This window comes from Lutra lutra, chromosome 12 (genome assembly GCF_902655055.1).
Source record: "Lutra lutra chromosome 12, mLutLut1.2, whole genome shotgun sequence".
Classification (NCBI taxonomy): Eukaryota; Metazoa; Chordata; class Mammalia; order Carnivora; family Mustelidae; genus Lutra; species Lutra lutra.
The window spans coordinates 31,833,075-31,847,871 of NC_062289.1; the positions used below are offsets into that span (position 1 = coordinate 31,833,075).

General features: G+C 40.4%; 1 long non-coding RNA gene across 1 annotated transcript in view; it reads left to right on the plus strand.

Annotated features, from left to right (window-relative positions):
- The first annotated feature begins 2,653 nt into the window (after nucleotides 1-2,653).
- The window catches only part of LOC125082481 (uncharacterized), a 42,466-nt gene continuing 30,322 nt past the window's right edge, over nucleotides 2,654-14,797 (plus strand). Inside the window, exon 1 of the long non-coding RNA XR_007121984.1 lies at nucleotides 2,654-2,771. This is a non-coding gene — a long non-coding RNA (uncharacterized LOC125082481). The remainder of the gene's footprint in view (nucleotides 2,772-14,797) is intronic.

A 14,797-nucleotide genomic window follows, 5' to 3' on the forward strand; every position in this document is an offset into this window, starting at 1 on the left:
TCCCTATGACAGGATGGGCAAACACTTAACAATGGCCATGTATGTATTTGTATTAGAAGAGCCACAAGGAGAATAAAGCTCTGGGAATAATGCTGCAATTCACACACCCTAGATCCTGCTCCCCAGCCCTGAGGGTGCTCTGTGACCTGGAGAGGGAAGCACTGTCGCTGGACCTGGGTAAGTCTGGCTCCCTGCAGGGTCTTACCAGAGGGGTTTCCTTAGCAGGACTGATGTTACCGTAACCTCCTCTTAGGGACTGAGCTCTCACCTTGGATTTGAGTTCTGTTTTTCTTCTCACACTCAGGGACAATATACAGCTATTGCTGCAAGAGCCTGTGAAAGAATGGGACAGCCGACTTACACCGGAGCTGGACCCGGCAGGTAAGGAGGCTCCTCACCAGCTTGGGGACCTCAGAGGGCACAGTCGGCCCGCCTGCCTTCCGTGGGAGCCATCTTCCAATGCGCAGCCACCCCGAGAGCGCACGGAGGGCTGAGACCCTCTGGGCGCATGCGCCTTGGTGCCCACTTCCGGTCTCCTGGGCGCCCTCCAGTTGTCGCGAGAAGTGGATATGTTTTTCCGCGGGTCCTCCACCAGCAAGCGTCCTGGGTGAGTTCCCCGCTGCTGAAACCACTCTCTCCAGGTCTGCCTCTATCCAGTCCCTCTTCGACCTCCGTGTACTCCAGTTTGGAACTGCATCCTGTAATCGCAGAGGTGGTGAACCAACGGATGTCAACAAATTTTCCTCATGTCCGTTGCCCTTTCAACTAATTTTATATAGGGACAGAAGCTGTTCCCAGCCTGTGCTTAAATTTATCATAGGGGAAATGTTTGTAGAGATTTCTTGTTTCTTGGAAATCTTAGGAGTACCGATTTTCCCAGGGCGGTTTCTTTTCAGACCACTGAGTTCACTAGTCGCAGGGCTGCCCTCCCAGGGGTGTGCTTATCTCCCAGCCCTAGGCTGCCCCTTGCACAGACCTTAGTCCTTCAGAGGAGGGAGATGTCAGGTGGGGTAAAGAACTGTGGACTGAGAAAATGCACATCTCCACTGGTAGCTTTCTTGGCCCATAAGGCCTGCTTCCCAGGGAATTCCTCTCCAGACCGGTAGGTGGGATTTTTGGTCAGTAATTTATCCTGCGGGATCACATCATTTGTGCTGAATCACTGACTCTAACAATTTTTGGACAGGGCCTTCTATTTGTTTTCTGTTATTAAAACTAGTAGTGAGAAAAACAGAAGAGAAACATAGGGACACTACGATGTGGTCAACATTGCATGAAAGAGGTGTTAAATAACAGAAAAGAGGAAAATGGATACAATGTCGAGTTAGTTTTTGATAGAATAAAAATTAGTTGCATTTTAGGCAATTTTTTGCCTTCCACACACCGCCCCATCCACCTGAGCCTTGGAGCCTTTTTATTACCTTCCAAAGTAGTCTCCATCCACACTGCCCCATCCTCTGGTGAGAGCAGCAAGAGAAGACTGAGGAGATAGGATGGGTGGTCCTTTTAGATGAGGTTCATGTTCCATCCTTTATTCATCTATTTATCATAGACATAAAAAATATACCTGAAATCATAGAATATTAGAAACTTTCCTTATTATATATCCTTTTCTTTAAAAAAGATTTTACTTATTTATTTGACAGAGAGACAGCGAGACAGGGAACACAAGCAGGGGGAGTGGGAGAGGAAGAAGCAGGCTTCCCTCTGAACAGGAAGCCTGATGCGGCCTGGATCCCTGGACCCTGGGATCATGACCTGAGCCGAAGACAGATGTTTAATGACTGAGCCACCCATTAAATATCCTTTTTAAAAAGATGTTTTATTTATTAGTGAGAGAGAGACATCATGTGGGGAGACATCATGTTGAGTGGGGGGAATGTGTGGGGGGAAGGGCAGAGAGACAGAGAAGCAGACTTCCGCTGAGCAGGGAAACCCATGCAGGCTCGATCCCAGGACCCCAGGATCATGACCTGAGCCAAAGGCAGACGCTTAATGGACTGAACCACCCAGGTGGCCCCATATTATGTATCCTTCTACCTTCATTTCACAGACAAGGAACCAGGCATTTTAAAAAACGAAATGCCTTTTTAAGTTCATAGTGAGTTAGCTGTAGGACCAGAGCTAGCATTCAGCTTCCTGGCTTCTTTTTAGCCCATTACCCTGTACCCTGGTGACTCATGAGATAGAGAGGCAGTGACCTGTATGCATGGTCTTCTCCCAGGAGAACAGATTATTCTCTCCCTGTGGAATGCTATTCCCCCAACTTCTACCTAGCAGAATGTCTTCCTCATTTCCTGTGTTTAAGGTAAAATATGACTTCTTTGTAGAAAGTACTCCTTTAGCTCCAGGTTGCCTTCACACTTCTTTTAGAAGGACCTTGGCTTTCTTTGCCACATGTTATACTTTTGATTACCTGTTATCTGTCCGCCCTCCCTGCTCTACTGTGGGCTGCATATGGGTACAGTGCCTGACGCATAGTTTATGTTCAATGGTTGAATGAATAGATATGGATCAAGCCCTTAGGTAGGCCTATATGTTTCAGACATTTTCACAAAAACACACTGCATATAGCTTATGGGCATATTATTGTTCTTCTTCTTTTTTTTTTTTTTTAATTTGGTTTTTTTTTTGTTGTTGTTGCTCAGGCAACTCGGCTAACTAAAGCAAGAATGAAATTTAATGGAAGGATACAGCTAAGTCACAGAGAAGACCAAGAACTAGTCTTGGAAGAAGACAGGAACTAAGCCAGTTCTGGAGGAGCAGAAACAGTAATGACTGATACAGTCTCCTAGCAGGGAGAGCTGGGTCAGGGACTGTGGCTATAATCAGTGAATTCCTACTATTTAAAATCTCTTCCGTCATCATGAACAAGTTTCTGTCTCAGGGAAGGAACACCCAATTAGCATAAGGTTGAGTCTGCTTCTTGGCCCATTGTGGAAAGAGTTGATTTTTTAAAAGAAGATACTATTGGGAAAAAGGAATGAATGCTGAGCGAGTTGGGATGGAAAAACAAAATAAGACATGTGTCTACTCCATATATACATAGAAGAGCTGCCTCAAGTCTTTCTGTGCTTTCAGAGACTGGAAGAGGTGTTTCCCAGCATGTTGGGCACCCCTCACACAGGGGTACAATTCTGCCAAGATCTCTGCCTTCTCCTTGAGTGTGTGAGCTCTTGAGGCCTGGCATATAGTTGGCATATCATAAATGTATGCTGAATGAATGAAAGGATAAATTTTAAATAGGTGAGATGGTGATCATCAGAGACACCCCTCAGAAAGGATGCCAGAGACAGCGATATAACGTAGATATGGGCAATAATAAATATTCAGCTTCAGATGTATATTCAGTTCTTAGTTATTTCCCATAACAGTCTTGTGAAATAGGAAGGACAGTTATATTCCTTATGTCACTGATAAAGAAATTAGACTTAGAGTAAATGATTTATTCAGGGTCACAAAACTAATTATTTGCAAAGCTGGGATCAGAATATGGGTCACCTATCTCCCGCCCCAGTGCTTGATATAATGGTTGAGTAATTTTTTTCATGTTTTTATTCAAATGTTTGGTGATGGATGATAAATTAGAGATGAATATGGGGTTTTGTAAGGGAACAAAAGAAGCCTGAGGACATTTGAAAATAATGAGCAATCTTTGGAAGTGAAGCTAATGAGAAGTACCATGTTTATGTGTAAATAAGGTATGAGAGCAGAGTGAGGTATGAGAGCAGAGAGGGTATTGTATGTGTTTGTGTGTAAGGAAGAAGTTACAGGTAGAGATTCTCTTGGAAATAGGACTCTGCGAAAGGGAGTAAAGATATAAAAATGTGGAGTCTTTTTTTTTTTTTTTAATGTTGTGGAGTTTTTAAAAGTTCCATGTCATTGCTTCTATTTCTGAACATTAAGGGTTTTTTTTGTTGTTGCTATTGTCATTGGTGTTAAATTATTATATCTCAAGGAATTATTATTGAAATGGATGTCTTTGGTTTTAGTTTATATAACCCCAGCAACAACAGAAAATGAGCAGCAATTATTGAAAAGAGAAACTTGTGTTCTTGGAGAAATTTTTTTGTAAGGATTTTATTTATATGAGAGAGAGGGTGCAAGAGCTGGGGGAGGAGCAAAGGGAAAGGGACAAACAGACTCCATACTGAGTGCAGAGTCTGATGTGGGGCTTGATCTCATGCCCTGAGATCATGACCTGAACCGAAATCAAGAATTGGACTCTCAACCAGCTGAGCCACCCAGCACCCCTCGGAGAAACACATTATGAAAAGAGTGGACTCATAAAACACACATTCAAGATATTTTAGATTGAATATTCCTGTGATACACAGGCATTGCCATCTAATGAAAAGCCCCTTACAGAATACTTGTGAATACCCTGAATATGGACAGAAGACTTGCAGGGGCACCAGGAAAGTTTCTAATATGCCCACAGCACAGTTTGGGATCCTACAACTCTCCTGGATTGGGGCAAAGTGGATTTTTGCCTTAGAAGCTCATGTGGGTGGGTTATCTCCCCTCCTTTTGTTGTTAGCTGCTGTTGTGAAGATACCATGTTATGTAGAACTCTCACATCTGCCAGCTTTGGCAGGAAAAACAGAAAGCATTTCAGTTTAAAAGTTTATTTTCTAGCCAACTCATTCTCAACTCCTTGTTCTAGGTTAGACTTGTCATCTTCAAACATTATTCAAAAATCTAAATTCTTAGGCTACCTGTGATGATTAATGTAAAATGAAGAAGCAACAGTTGACACTTGCTTTTTCCTAGTCTTTTTCAGTAACTCCAACATGCATATCCATTTTGGTGAATTGACTTCTGTATGTAAAAGAGAAAGGGGGAATACTAGAGGAAAACAAGGATAGTGAGTAAGATTAGCCCTAATTCTTTAAGATCATAGGACAAGAGTATGGAGGTTTTTCAAAAAATTAAAAATGCAGCTACAAAAAAAAAAAAAAAAGATTTACTAATTTACTGTATGATCCCATAGTCCCACTTCTTGGTATATAAATGAAGGAGATGAAGGTAGTATCTTGAAGAGACAGCTGTATTCCCATGTTCATTGCAGCATTATTCACAATGGCTATGATACACAAACAACCTAAGTGTCTATTGAGGATGAATGGATAAAGGAAATGTGATACACACACACACACACACACACACACACATACACACACAAATATTCAATCTTAAAGAAGGAAATCCTGCTATTTATGAAAATATTGATGAGCATGGAGGACATTATGCTCAGTGAATTAAACTGGCACAGAAAGGCAGCTATTGCGTGGTCTTGCTTATTGTGGAATCTAAAAAAAGTCAAGACATTAAAAACAGGGAGTCGAATGGGCTGGGAGATGGGGGAGTTGGGGAGATGTAGGTCAAAGGATATAAAGGTTCAGTTATGTAAGATGGTTAAGTTCTGGATATCTAATGTATAGCATGATGACTGTAGTTAATACTGCATTATATATTTGAAATTTGCTAAGTTATTTGATATGAAATACTCTCACCAGGCACTTACAAAAATCATAACTGTCAGGTGATGGGTATGTTAATTAGCTTGATCATGATGCTTACCTTACAATGTATGCATATATTAAAACATCACATTGTATACCTGTATAATATATATAACTTTTATTTATCAAGTATACTTCAATAAAGCTAGAAAGAAAAAAATTGGAGCAAACTAATTCTCAGTTAAGATATTCCTAGACGCAAAAAGGTCAAGGAAAAGGCAAGAAAGAAAACCAGAGGCATATGGGGACCTCAGCATGAGGTGAACATGACCTGTAGGCAATAACCCTTGTTGGAGAAGGGACCCCAAAGAAATCTTCTGCCAGAACAGGAAAAGAAAATCACCATGTTCCATTGGATCCCTGAGAAACTCACCTTCTGATGACTCTGCTAGTTAAGGAAGGGGGTGTGGGAAGGAAAAAGAGGAGGAGAGAAAACGTTAGAATTCATTGCTGGCAGCATTTTGATAATGAGAGCAAAGATTCTATTCAGAGGTTCAACTTAAAAAGGGGGGGGGGGTTCTGTCACTGGCGGTACGTAAGTTTGGTAACTAGTATAAAGAAGGAAAAATCAACACCTGAAAGTGGTGTTTTACCTTCTCCCCTTGGTTCTTTTAGCCCTAGTTTTTCTGAGGCAGAAGAGGAAACTCCCATTTCCCCTAAAATTCTTGTAGACTGTAAATGTAAAGAGGAAAGGATTCCTGAAATGTATGTTTTGCCTTTCTATAGGGAGCAAAAATTAGCATTCAGCCTCCTTGTTACAAGTCCCATTTTGATCTTTTTTTAATTGCCAGGGAAAAAAGTAATGAATAGCAATTCTAATTTAGCCACAAAAATCGTACAAATGATAAAAAAAAAAAAAGGCCGAGCTGACAGGTGCACTGAAAATGGTCATGTCATTCCTCTCACTTTGAGGCTAACTACAGCTAATAATGGTCTGGAGTCATCCTTTGAACTGCTCATGGTGTCTTTCATCTGGAGAGTTCAAAGCCCTTTACAAACAGTAAATTAGATCTTACAAAAGTCCTCAAAGTAGGAACACGGGAATTACACCGTACCCATTTTACAGTTGAACAGTATGGATCACCCCTGGCCCAGAGCTGGCCACGAAACCCAATAGTCTCTGAGTCCTTTGCCCTGACTTCTCTCTCACATTGAGGGCCTCTCAGCCCCCCAAGAAAAGCCCATCTCAACATTCACATCTTTACCCTGTGCCAAGCCCACTGATGGAAGCACCTTACCTCCATCTCCTGTTTCCGATCTTCCCTCTCTTGTTTGCTTCTCAAATATTCATTGTCTCTGCTGCTTTGTGAGAAATATTATATCTCTGATGTACCCTGTACTTATGAATTAGAATAGGGCTTCTACTTCTTTTTAGGAAACAGTTAATGAGTAAGTGTTTCTTGGTTATCTCCTATGTCTGCAGCATTGGCCTGAGCACTGCAGGTGCTACCAAAGGAGCATAAAACATAGATCTGACCTTGTGGCTACTTCAGGCAGGTGAAGAGACAGGCCTGAGATTCAGGGTGCAGCAAGGAGCCAGGCCCTCCATCAAAGGCTTTACTGTGTGTTACTGAATCCTAGGGATCTAGGAATTCAGAAGGAAGGTCTGGGGAGTCAGATAGGCTTCTTGAAGGAGCTTAGGTTTGGTGGAAATTTTGGAGACTGGGTAAGTAGATTTAGGAAAGCTTTCTAGGTCCAGGGCCAAAAGGTGCCCTGATCAGCCGGGGAGATGGGTTGTTAGGGGATGATAACAGAAAAAATTAAGTTTTTCTGTAGAATGCAGCATAGGCCCTTGAACATGTTAGCTACTCAAGGAAATGGGGTGCATGACTGATAAGTGTAATAGTGACTATAGAGCTCAGCACAGCCCTGTTCACAGTGATTGGAAACTTAATCTAGTAACCTGCAAAGAGGAGATTTGCTTCCTATCAGACAAACTAAAGGTAACCTTCTTTTAATGAAATTGTTGATTCTCATTTTATTTTAATTTCAGTCTGATGCTTGGGATCTTGAATCTTGCTTCATGTATGTCAAAACAGAGGGAGGGCTCTGCTATATAGCAGCATCTCTAAATATAAAGCAGTCTAGGCCAGGGTTCATATATAAATGAAGTATCTAATATATATACTCATATATAAATGAGTAAGCAAGAGAATGTTTCTTTTCAAGGGGGCTTTGTTCAGTGGGGCTTCTGGGAGGAGATAAAGTACAGGCTGAGCTTGGGTAAGGACTGATAGCAGCAGGGCGTGGGTCCTGGGAAGAATGTAATAAGGATATGCACTGGGGCAATAGGGGGTAGTTATCTGTAGGAATATGCAGCATTTGTAGTTTTCAGAAGCTTTTTTTTTTTCCCTTTGATCCTTTTGACATCTTTGAGAAGTAGGCATGAGAAGTTTTATTATCCCATTTTATAGATGAAGAATGTGAGAATGGAAAGTTTAGGTTTTCCTTAAAGATGATATATCAGGCTAACAACAGTGTAGGTCTGAAATCTGACTTTGGTCTCTTAATCCAGGGTTCTTCCTGCTAGTAACCTGTGGCAGGCTTGGAGCAGAGTGGGGCAGTGCAAGGAGCTTGCACTAGTCAGGTGTCAGAGGTGTCAGATGATGTTTCTCTTTTGTCTCTGGAAAAGGAGAGATAACCAGAGAATCCAGGAGGCAAAGCTGGTCCAGGATCTGTTGGCTGAGACCTCTGCCTGAACTAGTATTTTAACAATATTTCCCTGTTAGACAGCGAACTTAGTGCAGGGCCACACACACAGTAGGTGTTCCATAAATATTTGTTGATGCTGTGGACTCAGTACAACTGGCTCACAGCAGGCCCACCATACCTAATCGCCTCAGAAAGAACTGGAAGACATTGAAAATAAAAATCTCATCAATAATAGAATCTGTTGTTTTCCCTTCTCTGCCCAGGGAGACTTTTGTTCCTCAGTTGAATTTCCAGTATTTTAAGATGGGAATAATTTTCACAGTGGCAGGTTCAGCTGGTGAGACGCTGTTTTAATACGAAGGAAAATGCTAGAATAGAATTTAAGAATATTAAGAAGGGATTTGGTTTCTGACAGAAATATTAGCTGTAAAGGCCGGTATGAAGATTTTAGAGAAATTTAATTAAAATTTAATCTTCTTTCTAATTAAAGTTTCCTTTAATTAAACTTAAAATTAAATTTGCTTTAATTGGAGGAATTTAAGGGGTATTACCTTTTGAGTGTCAATCATTTTGAAAGAAAAAAATTATGCTGCTTTGTCTAGTTTAAAATGAGGATTGGTGTCAAATTTCTAGAAAAAGTAATAAAAATATTGTGTTTAAATATAAATCAACCTTCCTTGGTGTTGGTTCCCCATTTGCCTAGTTCAGAAAAATTTGGCCTTATGTTGTGGCTTCCCTCTATGTGGGGTATCTCTGGAGAAGGTCAGGTTTGGACTCTCAGGTGCCCCAACATGACAGTTCTACATTTCTTTCTCCATTATTCAGACTCCCTGAGGAGCTACCTCCCTTCTGGCTGCATTGTTGTAAGCCTCCTTCATGACTTTTTTGGCAAAGCTGGTCAGTTGATAAGCCTGGGGGATGGTTACCTCCTGTTTTTCTCTGGGGCTCCAAACCCCTTTCATCCTCATTCCTTTCTCAAAGCGTTTTCTATGTAATATTGTGATTAATATTAGAGTATTTTCAAGCCCCAAATGTCATCCCTTCAAAACCTGAAGCTAAACTGAGTTAATTTCTTCTTCTAGGATGGCTCCCATTTATGACTTCACCATTTTCAACGATAGCATTCTCATCATTTGCTAAGACTTTCATTGTAGCCAATGGCCATAGCTTCAGTAGACTCTTTTCTCATTTCTGGATGGGTGAGAGCCATAGCTTCTAATAGATTTTCTCTGTTCTCTAGTCTCTCTCCCATCTATCCTGCATGCTTTTGTCATATCATTAGTCTAAAAATCTCTCTCCTTGTCTCCTAAGTAAACTCCAAACTTCTAACCCTGGCATTCAAGGACTCGAACAGCTTGGCTTCAATTTACCTTTTCCACATTCATCTCCCTCAACTTTGCTAACACATTTCTTTTTGTTAGAGAGAGGCAGAGGGGCAGAGGGAGAGGGAGATAGAGAATCCCAAACAGACTCCATTCCCAGCATGGAACTCAACTGGACTCAGGGCTCCATCTCACAACCCTGAGATCATGACCTGAGCCGAAATCAAGAGTTGGACACTCAACCAATTGAGCTACCCAGGTGCCCCTTTTACTTTTTTTTTTTTTTTTTTGAGAGAATGAAAGAGAGAGGACTTTGCTAACATACTTAGTCTGCTCCAGCCATGCTCGTTACTCACTGTTCCTTAAACATACCTCAGGCATTTTGGCTTCTGTGCTTTTTTCCACTCTTCCAGCCTGAAATGTTTTCTCTTTCTTTAAGATCCTGATGAAATTATAAATCATTCACAAAGCAACCCCTTACTAATTTGGCCTTGCATGATGGCTTATTGTTCTGTAGCTCTATAATGTTTATTCTGCATACTAATGTTTATATCCTTTATTAATATGTATCCTATATTTGACAATTTCTGAAGCTTGAAATGTGTTATCTTCCCATTTGATCTCTTGAGCCAGCTGTGACATATGTCTCAGAAGTATTATTATTTATATTTCATATCTGACCAATATGAGGCTCCAAAGGGCTTTGGTTTTCTTAAGATCTCCTAGCTAGTGAGTGATAGAGTGAAGATTAGAACTCAGGTTTTCTCCATCCATACAGTTTCTCAGCAAAATGGTTTTGGCTATTCTGTTCAAATAGTTTAAATGCTTCAGAAGAGAGGACAAAAGCCTTTTGAGAACTCAGATTTGAAAACTGTTAGGATTTGCTGAGCTAGTTATACAGATAATCTTTTGCTATTTTATTCAAACTAAGTATGACACAAAGATCTTTAAAAGAGGATATATGACTGACTTGTCATCACTAATGGAGAGAGAATACTATTAAGGGCATTTCTCTCTCAGTTTCCTTTCCTCCTTCCCTCCCTTCCTCCCTCCTTCACTTCCTCCACTTTCCTCCCTCTCCCCCCACTTCTTCCTTCCTTCCTTCTTTCCAAAAAGAACAAATGCAATTGCAGTAAAAGACACAGAATGCTATAGGAAAGATAAATGGTTAAAGTAGTAGATAAAATGAACGAGGCTTTTAGGACAGTTGTGTAGTTGTTGGAGTTTCTGCTTTGAGTGTTGAGCACCTCAGAAACTGCTTTCCTGATTTTGTCTGGGTCAAGGAATAGTCTCAGTCAAGGGCAGCCATGAAAAGGCGAAACGTACAGGAAGCTAGCCACTGCATCTTGTAGAATAAGGCATCAGTCCAACCAGATAGTTTCTCTTGGGGGAATGAATGCTGTGAGTGCACAGGGCTGGTGGCTTGTCTGAGGTCATGGAAAGTCCAGGAGTAGATGAACTGTTTTCTTTGGAAGTTGGAAGCCCTAGGACCCAGAATGACTATACTGCTCCTGAGGCAATTGCCTTGCTGTCCTGCTTCCCTTTGTGACCTTATAATAAATGATCATCACAGAAGACATCTGAAAATCTCTTAAATCTTAAGCACCTGGGATCCTGATTATGTCACTTTATGTCTCAAAATCCTTTAGAGTTCTGGATCCAGGACCTTTCAAATTATGATTGATCAGCCATTTTGAAAACTGCCTGTCACTTACATACATTCCTCTATTACTTCTCTAGATCAGGAGTCAGTAAGCCTTTTCTATAAAAGACAAGTCAGTAAACAGTTTAGGCTTTTCATAGTCTGTATTGTAACTACTCAGTTCTGAAAGTATCTACAGATAATACAAAATGAATGAACATGACTGTGTTCCAATAAAACCTTATTAATGAACACTGAAATTTTATTCAAAGTTTGTGGATTTCATATCATTTTCACTTATCCTGAAATACTCTTTTAGAAGTATTTTTCAATCACAAATGTAAAAACCATTCTTCAGTCACTGGCTGTACAAAATATGTGGTAGGTCAGATTTGGTCCCCCTCTTCCCCTCCCCCCGGGGAACTTTACCATCCCCACTGTCTCCGTAGATACTGTGCTCTTATCTCCCTGGGTCCCCTGGGGATACCTCTTATTTTCTCACTTCTGCATCTTTGTTGATGTTGGACTCTCAAACTGAAAAATCTTACCCTTATCCTGGGTTTGTTGAAATTCTGGCTATGTTCCAAATCTAGCTCAGATACAGAATTCAGATTATATTCTGGATTTCCTATTCTCAAGCTATACTAGGAATAGGAAGTGGTTAAGACTTTGAAATCACACTTCCCTAGGTCTGAATCCTGGTCTCACTGCTTACTAACTCCATCATCTTGGGCAGCCTAATCTTATTAAACCTCATCTGAAAAATGGAGATAATAACAGCACTCAATTCACAGTTCAGAGGGCTATTGTAAGGATAAAATATTATAAGCTAGTAAAGAGCTTAGCACCGTACCTGACCAGGATGAAGTAATCTGTTCATGTTAGCAGTTGTCAGCTCTTTGTCCTGGGTCCTGCACTTAATGGTATATTGTCCTTCTGCAGTTTCTAGAAGAAACAGTTTTGCCATGAGAACAAACTCTATGTAATATTCTCTGTTTTAGCAAATGTCTTCATTCTTACATGTACATTCTAATTTCTTCAACTTGGTTTAGAAATAACTTAAAGAAACAAATGTATTTTTTTCTTCCCTTGTCTGTACTCACTTCTACAAAGGAAATGTAATTTTCTCCTTTCTATTTTTTTTTAATTTTAGGTTTGTTATATGTGGTGATAGAATTAATGTAGTTTCTCCCTTTAACAAAAATTTATGCTCTCACAGTCTTATCCTACCACCACATCTTGGTTTGGATACTAGGACCATCAATTTATATCAACCCAGTTCCAGGAATAATGTTGGTTTATTAATTCTTTCTGTAGAGTATAGAAGCAGGAGGGCCAGGAAACTGTGGAAAGAATTTATTTCCTTTCACTTGCCTTTTGATAAAGTGTAAAGAACATCAGGTAATCAGGAGTAGGAGGGTAAGATTTTTCAAAAATTTAAACTTATGTTAAACCATGTCAGATACAAGTTGGAAACGAGTTTAAACTTTTTGAATTCAAGTGTAGTTTTTCATAATCAAGGATATTTACCTTCTGTGGTTACTTCATCTATCATTTCATTCATTCAGGGCATTTAATGAGCACTTAGAGATCACCTTAGCTAGGCTGTCTAGGGGAAAGAAGATAAATGAGGAATAATCATGATTAACTCAAGTAGCTTCCAGGCCACGAGAGTGCAGAGCCATACAAACAATGAACTATAACATCAGGCAGAGTAAAATGCCTGGGATAGGCACACAGCCACTATATGGTAGGAAGAAGTAGCTAATAGTGATGGTCCAAGATGAAAACAATCCAGAGAAGTTGGATATGTCTGAGGACTGGTTAAAGGTCTCCCCAGCTAATGGAACAGCATAATGTGAAGGTGTGTGGCAAGTTCAGGAAACAACAACAGTGGTTTGTATGTGAAGAGCAAATAAGGTGTACAGGGATATAAGGAGGGATGGAACTGAGAAATTGACACCCACCATTGAAAACCTCATTGCATCCTTAGAAGAAGACAAGGATACCCAACTGAAAGATGATAATTATCTTTTCAATTCAGAAAATGTTCAGAAAACATTATAAAACCAGATATGGAAATACTAAATTCCTAACTTTTCATTGGTGAACTGGGAATTGTGATTGTAATTGTGATCACCAAACGCAGTGACAAGCACACACATTTTGAAAAGCATTGCCTAGTTCTCTGTCTCTGCTTCAAGCCAAAGAATCGTAAAAGCTTGGAATAGGGGGTCACCTGGCTGGCGCAGGTCAGTAGAATGTGATTCTTGATCTTGGGGTCGTGGCTCAAGCCCCATGTTGGGTGTAGAGGCTTACAAAAAAAAAGTTTGGAATAGAAAGGAGCCGTAAATGGCCTCTGATCCAGTATATCCAGACATTTTCTATGTGAGGATCTCTTACAAATACCATAAAATTTCCTAGATTCTCCACATAATACCATACTCTATGATGAAAAAATTCATAATTACAAAAAGTAACTGTGAATTTAGTTGAATCTTATTCACCTTTGCATATATATTATGTTGAAGAAAAATTATCATGAAAGTGTATATATAAGCTATATTATTTATTCAGACTATAGCCATTGCTCGGGCCCAGTAGATTTGTGATGTTCTTGCATAACTTGAAGAAGTGTCTTCCCATATCCCAGGCCTCTAGGCCTGTCACCTCTGCTAAGTCTCCTAAAGTGACTTGTTGCCTGGTTAGCCAGTGGTACAGTTCAGGTTAGGACTTCAGAAAGATTCGGTTAAATTCAGCTTTTACTGGGTGCCTGGGTGGCTCAGTGGTTTAAAGCCTCTGCCTTCGGCTCAGGTCATGATCCCAGGGTCCTGGGATCGAGACCTGCATCGGGCTCTCTGCTCGGCAGGGAGCCTGCTTCCTCCTCTCTCTCAGCCTGCCTCTCTGCCTACTTGTGATCTCTCTCTCTCTGTCAAATAAATGAATAAAATCTTAAAAAAAAAAATTCAGCTTTTACTGATCAAACACTTCCCATGTGTTTAGTATTGTACCAAGACTCTAATGCACATGGAAGAGAGAGAAGGTGGGATGCTTGCCCTCAAGGAGTGTGTGGCTTGAGTGTTGATGCTCAGTGGTATCCCTTCTACAGTATATTACCTTTAAAATTTCTGTATGAGGATTAAATACTAATTAATGATGTAGATCAGTAACTGGCAAAAAAAAAATTGGAAAATAGGTTGGGTTTTTTTTTTTTTTTTTCTTTTGGAACCACAGCTTTAGCTTGTGAAACAGAATCTTCATACACAACACTTCAGTTTGCACATTCTCAAGGGTATAGCTCAGTGGTAGAGCATTTGACTGCAGTTTGCACTTTCTCTGGTCTTCCTCCTGTGCAAATGCCCTTCCCCAGACATCAGGGATACCTTCACTCTGGCTCACCACCAATATCTATAAGGGGTGTTTGGGCAGTAGTGTTACTTATTTTCCTCACCAAAGATCACTTTTAATGTTGGTATGTTGGAATTTAAACAGAGTATATGAGCAGTGTTGAATTATCTTGACGAGGTTGGGTCAAGTTTTTAAGGACTCAGCAACAGATGTTAAACAAGACTCAGTGGAAAATCACTTCTAAGTAATTACTGAATCAACAAATTATGCTGTGGTGGAAATGGCATGGGGCTAGGTGTTTGATAACC